We start from the raw sequence: 13,310 nt of genomic DNA on the forward strand, positions 1-13,310 counted from the left end.
GTAAAAAAAAAATGGCAAAAGATTAAAATACCACATACCATCTCTGTATGTTTTTAAAAAGAATGACTCAGGTTTATGTCTTAAGATGTGAGTTCACGCAGACATAGAATACAAATTTATAGTTACCAAAGGGGAAGGGAAAGAATAAGTTAGGATAAGCAGATAACAAACTGAGAATAGAGGATAGCAAACTACTATATTTGAGACAGATAAACAAGGTCCTATTGTATAGCACGTGGAACTGTACTCAATATCCTTTAATAAACCATAATAAAAAAGAATATTAAAAAGTGAATATATAGATATATAAATGAATCACTTTGCTGTATACCAGAGAGTAACAAAGCATTGTATTGATAAATTAACGGTACTTTAATTTTTTTAAAAAAATGAGTTAAATGGACAAAAGAGTATTTCATCTAATTAGACACAGAGAGATGACAGATAAATATAAAAAAGGTTTGTGGGGTTTTTGTGAGAAAAAAATCCACTGAAATTCAGAGTTAATATGGAATTTGTAAATTTGATGTAACAGGACATTGGTCTATAATAGGAACTTTATCCATCACAGGCAATGTGGAAGTTAATCTATTGAGGAGATGGAATAAAATATTAGAACTTCTTTTTATATTGACTTATTAAATCTTAGTCATTTTTACTTCCATTTTGGGGTTAGTCAATGAACATAATCTATCAATAATAAAATAAAATAAAATATAAAATAGCAAAATGAACATTGAGCATGCTCAAAAAATTTAACCCTTAGAGTACTTGCTCAAAAATTCTGAAAATCACTACAATTATTAGCCAGAGCTAATAAAAATACATCATTTAATAATAAAGACTAATTTCAAACTGTGATAAACCAATTTTTAAAATTGTATTGAAATCTGAACAGCTGCGGGCCTTTAATCAATGCCTCTGTCTTAGCCAGTGCTGAGACCTGATGACATTTAGCCCAGATAAACTGCCCTGTGTCTTGAGCAGCACTGCGCCACAATGAGCTCCACGGGATGGACAGCCAGTGCTTTCTGACTTGTTTCCCTAAATCTACCTACGCCATACTATCGGTCCAGGAAACCATTGTCTCAGACATGTCTACTCATTTTTCTGGAAATTTCTGGGAGCATCTCCTAAGCATCCCCCTGTCCAGATCACCCCTAATTCATAAACTTAACGTCCCACAGAAGGGTTTTTGTATTTTGCACAAATAGTCCCTGCCTGTTCTTTGGCAACTAAAATTACACACATTTGTTTTAAAGAAACACTAACAGGTATCAGTAAGGAATTAATATTAAAGGCTGAATGTTTTAGTCTTTTCACATGGAAATAATAAGTTAAAAAATACAACAAACATAAAGCTATAAATATTCATTCAATTAAATCAATGACAACATTGAATATGTCATAATTTCTTCTAGTATATATGTGTTTCTTTCTTCCTCTTTCCTAATTACACCAATGGGAGCTTTAAAGACAATATTAACAGTGAACATGATCTCTTTTCAGTTATTTTCCCCTAAATTAACTAAAAATGTTTCAACTGACATATTATTTTTCTTGAGACTGGTAAATAAATGGGTTATTAAGTAGGCAGTCATTTAATTGAATTCAACTAAAATGTTTTTCATTTTTTTTAATAAAGAGTTGCGGAAGTTAGTTTATCAAAATCTTGGCATTCTTTGAAAAGGCCATATGTTCTTTCTCTATAACCTATTATTACAGTGTAGGATACTGATAAATACCTTAATTTAAAAACATTCTTTACATTCCTACATTGAATGCTTTACATTACGTGGTATGTACATGGAGTCCTGATACAGACGCATGCATTCATCACCCTTAATAATAAGGTATCTTTTATGCATAGTATTCTGACCCTGACTCAAATGGCAATAGATTCTGGATTTATGCAAGTAGATCATTTAGTAAGCAATTTAATTACTCTTCTTCATTGGAGTTCTGGTGGTTCTGTTTGACTGTGGGACTTGAAGGATAACAGGGGTTAAGATGATATTGGATTTTATTATTATTGTGGCCAAATTTTACTATATACAGAACCACTGTACTCATATTCCTCTTTGTTTATCTTTCCTTCTTTGTTATTTTTTCCTTTTACATTAACACAATTTAAAGCAGAGTGTTATAACTATTTTTCAAAGCATGTAATGGTACTAAAACTTTTGAACTGAAGTATGGAATAAATGTTGACGTAATTAGTGATCATGATTAACCATAAATGCATGGAGTTTCACAAAACATTTATCACAAAGTATCATCCCCTTTTGTTCACAAGCAATACTTTCTAAGAAAATTTATTTGATGAGACAATTAAGATATTTTTTCAGCCATTTTAGAAAAAGTAACTTGAAATGGTAATAGGTGCTGGCTCCATGAAACCCGGGGCAGCCCAGTACTGTTGTTAACTCTCAAAATACACAAAGCAATGTTTTATCACACCAATCTTTTACAAATGATGATGCTTATTTATCACAGACATACAGTCATATGTAAGCAGTTTTAAATAAGTTCTGTCAACACTCAGCTTTGCACCACTAGTGTGATACATACTGCATATGTGCATATCTAGTCTATAATAACAATATAACAACAATAATAAAGGACTGTTTAGTTAGAAGTATCTGAAGGATCATAGAGCTTAGTTTCTTCCATTTACGACAATGACAATGACTTTAAAACAGAAATTAAATAACTTGGCCAAGGCCTTATAAGCAATGAATGATACCAGACAGTACTAGATGTGGGTCTGAAGATTCCTAATTCAATTCAATACACCCTGTTGTCTCCTTAAATCCAAGTGAACACAAGCACCGTTGTCTGGAAACACTGGGAAATGCTTCTGAGAAGTAGATGACATATAGTGGATATGGCCAGAATGCTACAGAATGCCATTCCTCACCATGGGCACATTTGGCCTCTCTCTGCAGCTCAAGGTTTTGCATCAAGGCTTCCTAAAATAATTCCACTCCCGCCAACTGAACGCTGCTTTAATTCCTTTCTCGAAAGCTTCAAACTCCCACTTCTTCCTAACAGTACTTCCTTTATTTTTTTTTAATTTCTGTGTCAGAAATACTCTTTCCCTGTCCTTATTTTCCCCTGAATAAATCCTACTTAGCCATGAGACTGTGACTTAAATGTTATTTGCTCCAGGTAAATTTTGCTTATTCCTGATAGTCTCTACTGTGCCCTTGTTAATAGGCTCCCACAACTGGATTCTAGTCCACACAACAGCATTTAGCAAATGTTACTGTTATGTCCTTCATACTAAAAATTTTCTTTCAGATCTTACTTAAAAATAGTCCTTTCTAGCCACTTGCAACAGTTTATGTTCTGTAAAGTCACTGACAACAGTTCAGTTCAGTTCAGTTGCTCAGTTGTGTCCAACTCTTTATGACCCCATGAACCGCAGCATGCCAGGCTTCCCTGTCCATCACCAACTCCCAGAGTCTACCCAAACCCAAGTCCATTGAGTCGGTGATGCCATCCAACCATCTCATCCTCTATCGTCCCCTTCTCCTTCCGCCTTCAATCTTTCCCAGCATCAGGGTCTTATCCAATGAGCTAGCTCTTCGCATCAGGTAGCCAAAATATTGGAGTTTCACCTTCAACAGCAGTCCTTCCAATGAACACCCAGAGCTGATTTCCTTTAGGATGGACTGATTGGATCTCCCTGCAGTCCAAGGGACTCTCAAGAGTCTTCTCCAACACCATGGTTTAAAAGCATCAATTTTTCAATGCTCAGCTTTCTTTATAGTCCAACTCTCACAGCCATACATGACCACTGGAAAAACCACAGGCTTGACTAGACGGACCTTTGTTGGCAAAGTAATGTCTCTGCTTTTTAGTAAGCTATCTAGGTTGGTCATAACTTCCCTTCCAAGGAGTTTGCGTCTTTCAATTTCATGGCTGCAATCACCATCTGCAGTGATTTTGGAGACCAGAAAAATAGTCTGACACTGTTTCCACTGTTTCCCCATCTATTTCCCATGAAGTGATGGGACCGGATGCCATGATCTTTGTTTTCTGAATGTTGAGCTCTAAGCCAACTTTTTCACTCTCCTCTTTCACTTTCATCAAGAGGCTCTTTAGTTCTTCTTCACTTTCTGCCATAAGGGTGGTATCATCTGCATATCTGAGGTTATTGATATTTCTCCCAGCAGTCTTGATTCCAGCTTGTGTTTCTTCCAGCCCAGAGTTTCTCATGATGTACTAACAGTAGCGAATGCCAAATCATGGCTCCAAAAGGAAATACACACACACACACATCTCACATAGATTATAATCTTAAATCCTAAAACAACACAATTAGAAAATTCTATTTAATTATTTTACAAAAAGAAATCAAGGTTCAAATTTTTAAGTGATTTGCCTGAGGCTATTGCTGGGAGAAATAACCTTAGATGACACCACCCTTACGGCAGAAAGCAAAAAATTAAAGAGCCTCTTGATGAAAGTGAAAGAGGACAGTGAAAAAGTTGGCTTAAAACTCAACATTCAGAAAACTAAGATCATGGCATCTGGTCCCATCACTTCATGGCAAGTGTATGGGGAAACAATGGAAACAGTGACAGACTTTCTCTTTTTAGGCTCCAAAATCGCTGCAGATGGTGACTGCAGTCATGAAAATTAAAAGACGCTTGCTTCTTGGAAGAAAAGTTATGACCAACCTAGACAGCATATTAAAAACCAGAGACATTAAAAGATCTGTCTAGTCAAAGTTATGGTTTTTCCAGTAGTTGTGTATAGATGTGAGATTCGGACCATAAAGAAGGCTGAGCATTGAAGAATTGATGCTTTTGAACTGTGGTGTTGGAGAAGACTCGGGAGTCCCTTAGACTGCAAGGAGATCCAACCAGTCCATCCTAAAGGAGATCAGTCCTGGATATTCATTGGAACGACTGCTGCTGAAGCTGAAACTCCAATACTCTGGCCATGTGATGTGAATATCTGACTCATTTGAAAAGACCCTGATGCTGGGAAAGACTGAAGGCAGGAAGAGAAGGGGACGACAGAAGATGAGATGGTTGGATGGCATCGCTGACTTGATGGACATGAGTTTGAGTAAACTCAGGAGTTGGTGATGGACAGGGAGGCCTACCATGCTGCAGTCCATGGGGTCGCAAAGAGTTGGACACGACTGAGCAACTGAACTGACTGGCCCTACTAACAGGTACCTGAGTTGGGGTTCAGACCCTGTGTACTTAAGCCAGAGTCCCTTGCACTGTGCTGAGCTGTGCTACCCCAGGCATCTCCATCCTTGCTTGGTTTCAGTGGAAATGTGCATATCAGTGACACATTTTTTGCCTCTATGTCTGTCCTTGTCTGTGAACTTACAGCAAAATATCATTGATTGATTTTGAGGTTAACATCAATCATAGCAAGCAGGTAAACTCACAATTATGGAATCCACAAGTAACAAGGATGGAGTATACAATGGAAACACTCATATTCACCCACATTATACATCATGTCACCTTAAGATATCCATGTAGAGAAAAATGTAGCTGTGTGCCTGTTTTACGCGTGGTATACCGGAAAGGGCCCTGCCAGCTTGGGGCCTTCCATTTAATAGCCTTGCTATTGAGACAATCTATAACCTTTTTGAACTTTTCTGTATAATGAGGGAAAAAAACGGATTCTATAATTTCAGAATTTTCTTTAGACCTCATTTATGGATGACTAAGGTTTTTCCATCTCTAATATATTCTACTTCAAAGGTTTTATAACTTTGTAGACCTAGTGGCTCAGTGGCACAGAATCTGCCTGCCAATGCAGGAAACCTGAGTTTGATCCCTGAGTGGGAAAGATTCCCTGGAGAAGTGGCAACCCTCTCTAGTATTCTTGCCTGGGAAACCCCATGGACAGAGGAGCTTGGTGGGCTGCAGTCCATGGGGTCACAAAAGAGTCGGACACAATTTAGTGACTCTGCAACAACAAGAGACATGTATTGGTTAGCTATCTACCATTAGTTCAAAAAGCCCTACCTCCCTTGTGCAGGACAATTTGAATCCACAACACTCAAAGGCACAAAACAGGGAGAGAGGGATGAGAATTCCTGATCTGTTTCACACTGAATCTAAACACCAATCCCAAATTGATCAAGAAAGCAAGAATAGTGGTCAGCAAATCATGACAACTTATTTGTTTACAATCTTCTGGATACACAAGTAAGCATAACGTAGGCCGCTGCTGCTGCTGCTAAGTTACTTCAGTCGTGTCCGACTCTGTGCGACCCCATAGACGGCAGCGCACCAGGCTCCCCCGTCCCTGGGATTTTCCAGACAAGAACACTGGAGTGGGTTGCCATTTCCTTCTCCAATGCATTAAAGTGAAAAGTGAAAGTGAAGTCGCTCAGCCGTGCCCGACTCTTCCCGACCCCATGGACTGCAGCCCACCAGGCTCCTCCATCCATGGGATTTTCCAGGCAAGAGTACTGGAGTGGGATGCCATTGCCTTCTCCGAACCTAGGCTAGTTATATATACGTTTTACTCACAGTTTGCCTAGACTGTGGAATAGGAAAAATTCCCCTAAATATTCAAGAATTGAAGAAACTGTCTAATTTTAGTGAGTAAAACCTTATTGACTTGACATTTGAAGTCAGTTCAAAAATAAGGTCAGATTTTAAAGAAAACAGAGACTGCTACATCTTTCACTATGGATGTGGCTAAAATATTTAAAGCCCTTAGTGTAGCAGTACTGTTGTATGCCAAAACCAATAGCTACTGGAAGCTACAATAATAGGTACTACAATGAAATAAGCAAGAAAAGATCTAGAAAGATCTTTCTTTCTGTAGAAAGATTTAATGTCTTGGACAGGCACTTCAGGGCTTTGGTCCAAGGGTCACTGTTCACTCCCTGCTTTCACTAGAGGTCAGAAAATAAACTTAGTGCTTTAGAGTGAGGAGGCATAGAGGCATGAACTTTTCAAGACTGGGTAGAGGCAAACTAAAGCTCTCTCTCTTTAATTAAGAAAAAAAATATACTTAGAGTGAATACAATTAATAAAAGCTGAAGAGGAGAATAAAAAGTACAAGAGAAGGCTGAGCCGAGAGATTTAGAGAATGATTATTAGTAACACTTTTATTTCAAATTAATATTCAGAGTAAACTGATTAAAAATAGAAATAAGAGAAAATCAAAGACATATAAAATTGTATTTTCAGTAGATAGCAGCTTTTAAAATGTGAATAATAGTGTGCATGTTTAGAGAACTTAGTGTTTACCATAGGCTTTATAAATATCTTTAATCCTCCTAGTAACAGTCCCAGGTAAGCATTATTGTCTTAGTTAATACATGAAGACACAGACTCAGAAATACTAAACAATTTCCCTAAAGTTATAGTCAGTATTTTGAAAAGATGCTATTTTTAGCTTAGATCTACCTTGATACAAAGTACATTCTCATTCCATTGCACGATGGATGCCGACTCCTGAAAATAGTACCTTGAAAGCCAAAATCAGTAGTTACTAAGTAAGAATTAGTCTGAAATAATTACCTGCTTTGTTGGAAAGATTAACATTTAATAAGAAACTATATTTGTAGATTAGAAGTTCAGTTCACCTCAGTTGCTCAGTCGTGTCCGACTCTTTGCGACTCCATGAATCGCAGCACCCCAGGCCTCCCTGTCCATCACCAACTCCCGGAGTTCACTCAGATTCACTTCCATCGAGTCCGTGATGCCATCCAGCCATCTCATCCTCTGCCGTCCCCTTCTCCTCCTGTCCCCAATCCCTCCCAGCATCAGAGTCTTTTCCAATGAGTCAACTCTTCGCATGAGGTGTCCAAAGTACTGGAGCTTCAGCTTTAGCATCATTCCTTCCAATGAACACCCAGGACTGATCTCCCTCAGAATGGACTGGTTGGATTTCCTTGCAGTCCAAGGGACTCTCAAGAGTCTTCTCCAACACCACAGTTCAAAAGCATCAATTCTTCGGTGCTCAGCTTTCTTCACAGTCCAACTCTCACATCCATACATGACTACTGGAAAAACCATAGCCTTGACTAGATGGACCTTAGTCGGCAAAGTAATGTCTCTGCTTTTAAATATGCTATCTAGGTTGGTCATAACTTTTCTTCCAAGGAGTTTGCGTCTTTTAATTTCATGGCTGCAGTCACCATCTGCAGTGATTTTGGAGTCCAAAAAAATAGTCTGACACTGTTTATTTCCCATGAAGTGATGGGACCGGATGCCATGATCTTCATTTTCTGAATGTTGAGCTTTAAGCCAACTTTTTCACTCTCCTCTTTCACTTTCATCAAGAGGCTTTTTAGTTCCTCTTCACTTTCTGCCATAAAGGTGGTGTCATCTGCATATCTGAGGTTATTGATATTTCTCCCAGCAATCTTGATTCCAGCTTGTGTTTCCTCCAGTCCAGCGTTTCTCATCATGTACTCTGCATAGAAGTTAAATAAGCAGGGTGACAATATATAGCCTTGACGTACTCCTTTTCCTATTAGAAGTTAGCAAAATCCTTTGGACCTCTTTTTACCTGTTACTATTTTTTTTTTTTTAGTTCATATTGTCAGAAGTTTTAACTCCTAGTTGTTGGGGAGGGATTATGAAGTCCCTGAGAATCTGAAGAAAAGATCCTAAGAAAATACTCAAATGAAAATATTATATTTAACTTCACAGAGTTCACAGTAGCCTGATGCTCACACACCTAATTCCCCATGGTGCTGTGCACACCAGGTGAGGAACCATCAGCATTAAGCGTAAGTACTCTGTGAGCTCAGCTGGTAAAGAACCTGCCTGCAATGCAGGAGACCCCAGTTTGATTCCCGGGTCAGGAAGATCCCCTGGAGAAGGGATAGGCTACCCACTCCAGTATTCTTGGGCTTCCCTTGTGGCTCAGCTGGTAAATAATCTGCCTGCAATGTGGGAGACCTGGGTTCGATCCCTGGGTTGGGAAGATCCCCTGGAGACGGGAAAGGCTACCCACTCCAATATTCTGGCCTGGAGAATTCCATGAACTGTATAGCCACAAAGAGTCAGACACAACTGAGCGACTTTCACTTTCACTATGCTAGCTCAAGCAGTCTTGACATTATATTGGTTATTATGTACTTAAATTGCCAGTAAGAAAAAAAAAAAAAATCAATAAATATTGTGAAGTTAAATATGTAACAGAAATCATATGACTATAAAATATAAATCTATAAGTCATAAAATATCACTGATTGAGGTCTTAACAAAAGAAATTATATTTATCATCTGGATAACTAAGCAACATTTCTTTCATGGGTATTCATAAAAGCCCAAATATGAAAATCTATAAACTTTACTAATTCAATTTAATTTTGTTATTTAATTCAATCACAAATATCAAATATTCATAGAAACACTTTGTGAGACACATTAGCAGTTAATTAGAAATTATGTTTGTATATTAAAAATTAACAAAAACCCATAAACCTCTTTTGGTTCAATCAAATTATTCTGTTTTATATTAACACACAGTGACAGTAGTTTTAACTCCTAGCTGACAGTGATTTTTGGATGTCTTTGAGAATCTGAAGAAAGAGCCTCTGGAATACACACACATATACCAGGACACATGACCTCAGGGAGTTAACAATGCCCTGAGACATATCTCCTTCACTCTCCAGAGTTCCAGAGACATCAGGGAGAGAACACTCAGCTGTGAAAACTACAAATGGGAGATTTTTAAAGTAAATTAATACCATAATTCTAATATTTGGTCATATCATAAAATACGTCATAGATGATTTTTTTGTAGATTAAAAAATTCGTCAAAACAACTAACACTCAGCTATAATAAGGAATGAAACTGAGTCCTCTGTAAATGATGTGGATGAACCTAGAGTCTGCCACAGAGAGTGAAGTAACTTAAGAGAAAAACAATCATATATTAACACATGCATGTGTGATCTAGAAAAATGGGACTGATGAACCTATCTGCAGGGAAGGAATGGAGATGCAGACATGGAGAACAGGCTGCGGACACAGCGGGGGAAGGAGAGGGGGGATGAATTAGGAGACTCGCCCTGAGCACACACACTCTACCATGTAGAACAGACAGCTCGTGGGAAGCTGCGGTATCACACAGGGAGCTCAGCTCACTGCTCTGGGATGCCAGAGGCCCAAAGGAGTGGACTAGGGAGCGGAGGAAGGAGACTCAGAAGGCAGGCGACAGACGTCCACTTATAGCTGATTCTTACTGTTTTGCAGCAAAAACTATCACAACATTGGAAAGCAATCATCCTCCAATTACAAAAAAAAATCTCTAGAAACAGAAGCAACTATAATAACAGTAAACAAAGCTTTCCAGGTTCTGAGAACTTATTTTTATGTCTTACTACTTCCTCCCTCTTCACTGTGTCCTCTGATGTCAATCTAAACTAGTGCACACTCCAAAATGACCTACCTTTTAAAAACGACAACTCTAAAAGTTCATGATCAAAGTTGAAGGTAGGAAGTAAGGCCCCATCTAACCAAATTGATTTTCGATTAAAAACATGTTGAAGTGAAGTGAAGTCACTGGGTCGTGTCCGACTCTTTGCAACCCCATGGACTGTAGCCTACTATGCTCCTCTGTCCATGGGATTTTCCAGGCAAGAGTACTGGAGTGGGTTGCTATTTCCTTCTCCAAAGGATCTTCCTGACCCAGGGACGAAACTCAGGTCTCCCACACTGTCTGTGGACGCTTTACCATCTGAGCCACCTGGGAACCTGGGTCTCCTGCATTGCAGGTGGACTCTTTGCCGTCTGAGCCACCAGGGAATCCCTATTAAAAACATGTTAGAGTAACAAAATCCAATTTAATTAGCTACTGTTCTTTCTTTCAAATATCACCGTTTAAATGACAATGAGAACAAATACTTTTTAAAAAATTTAAATCACTCCTTTTAAAGTGAGCATTACCCACTTTCTTTGAACTTGAAGAACATACACATAAATATGGTATCAGTTCAGTTCAGTCACTTAGTCATATCCGACTCTTTGTGACCCCATGGACTGCAGCATGCCAGGCCTCCCGGTCCATCGCCAACTCCCGGAGCTTGCTCAAACTCATCTCCATTGAGTCGGTGATGCCTTCCAATCATCTCATCCTCTGTCGTCCCCTTCTCCTCCCACCTTCAATCTTTCCCGGCATCAGGGTCTTTTCCAATGAGTCAGTCAGTTCTTTGCATCAGGTGGCCAAAGTATTGGAGCTTCAGCTTCAACATCAGTCCTTCCAGTGAACACCCAGGACTGATCTCCTTTAGGATGGACTGGTTGGATCTCCTTCCAGTCCAAGGGACTCTCAACAGTCTTCTCCAACACCACAGTTCAAAAGCATCAGTTCTTCGACGCTCAGCTTTCTTTATAGTCCAACTCTCACATCCATACATGACTACCAGGAAAACCACAGCTTTAACTAGACAGACCTTTGTTGGCAAAGTCAAATCTCTGCTGTTTAATAAGCTCCCTAGGTTGGTCACAACTTTTCTTCCAAAAAGCAAGCGTCTTTTAATTTCATGGCTGCAGTCACCATCTGCAGTGATTTTGGAGCCCAAAAAAAGAAAGTCTGTCACTGTTTCCACTGTTTCACCATCTATCTGCCATGAAGTGATGGGAACAGATACCATGATCTTCGTTTTCTGAATGTTGAGCTTTAAGCCCAACTTTTTCACTCTCCTCTTTCAGTTTCAAGAGGCTCTTTAGTTCTTCTTCACTTTCTGCCATAAGGGTGGTGTCATCTGCATATCTGAGGTTATTGATATTTCTCCCAGAACTCTTGGTTCCATCTTGTGCTTCATCCACCCCAGCACTTCTCATGATGTATTCTGTGTATAAGTTAAATAAGCAGGGTGACAATATATAACCTTGATGTACTCCTTTCCGATTTGGAACGAGTCTGTTGTTCCATGTCCAGTTGTAACTGAGTCTTCTCCAACACCGCAGAGGATATTGGACACAAAAAGTACACTGTATATTTATAAATCTCATTGAATTCTCAAAATTTTATGAGCTAGGCACTCTTATCCTATTCTCCATAGAATAGGTAACTTAGAAAAGCAAAATAGATTAGAGTATTTAAGCAATTTATCCAAAACTACAAAGCATATAGGTAAAGTTAGGATTTAAAATCAGGCAGTGAATGTCCCCTCTACAAACCCCTACATTATATAAAGTATCACTAGTTATTCCAAGTTCTGTTTGCTAATGTTTGATGAGCAACTATTATGTGTCAGACACTTTCATAGGCATTTTCTACTTCAATAAGGAAGGAAGTAAAGGAAAAAGAAAAAGAAGCCTGAAGACATACTAAGACACTTCAAAATTAGACCCAGCATCAGTATAATTGTTATTACCAGTCATTCAAACCAGCATAAATGGGAAAGTTATTGAAACTTGATATGTGAAGGTATTTGTGTTTTTAATTGACTTCTCATTAAAGCGGTTTTAGAAATCCTAACATCCCATTAACTAAGGAAACTTTATTGTCATATCTATACACACACATGTGCATGCATGCACACACAATAAGCTTTCTTGACAATCTGTCTGGGCTTGGGTACCGTTCCCTAAGGCAACATCTGGAATTGAAATCCATACCGAACATGAGGCTGCATGAATTGATGATTAAGTTGTCCGTGTGCATGTATATGTGTCAGTGTTTCGATTTGTCTTTCTTTTTGTTGGTCCTAACACTTTCACTATTAGTAATGAAATGCAGGGGGGAAACATACTCTTAAGGTCTCAATTCCTATTTTTAAGGGATCAGTGTTGTAAGTATCTCCTTCATCTTACAAAATGCTGTGACTCCTTTGGGATACGGCATGAAGGATGTAGGAATTAAGCCTCATCCTAATTCACAGATGTGACTAGTAATTAACAAGGGCACACATTGTTTCCACATTTCCTCCTGGATTTAAAATTAGTCTCCACTTATTCAGAAGCTATGTTCCACAGTGAATTCCAATTTTCCATCAATAACGAAATACTTGATTGCTTTCCCCTTGAATCCAGAATGTAGACTCTCCAAGGACTCAGGAAGGAAAATAACAGCTAAGCAAAACCGAACGATGTCAAGTGCTATTACTTCTCTACTGGTAGCAATAACCCACATGAGAAGCTGAAGAAGACAAAATGGAATAGAAGAAAAAGGTGCCATACACTTATAGCCTGGCAGAGCCCAATAAACTCTGTATTTATAGACTCTTTCAGAGACAACTTTACATAATAGAGAAAATGTCTTATACCTCAAAAGAGCAATTTAAGTTATATGTGCTTTCAATGACGGTCTCAGTTTTCCAAAGTGGCTGAGTCTATCAAAGAAAAGAT

At 38.6% G+C, this 13,310-nt stretch overlaps 1 protein-coding gene across 1 annotated transcript in view; it reads right to left on the reverse strand.

Annotated features, from left to right (window-relative positions):
* MMP16 (matrix metallopeptidase 16) overlaps window positions 1–13,310 on the reverse strand; it is a 382,552-nt gene that overhangs the window by 339,884 nt on the left and 29,358 nt on the right. The window lies entirely within an intron of this gene.

Source organism: Capra hircus, chromosome 14, assembly GCF_001704415.2.
Source record: "Capra hircus breed San Clemente chromosome 14, ASM170441v1, whole genome shotgun sequence".
Lineage (NCBI taxonomy): Eukaryota > Metazoa > Chordata > Mammalia > Artiodactyla > Bovidae > Capra > Capra hircus.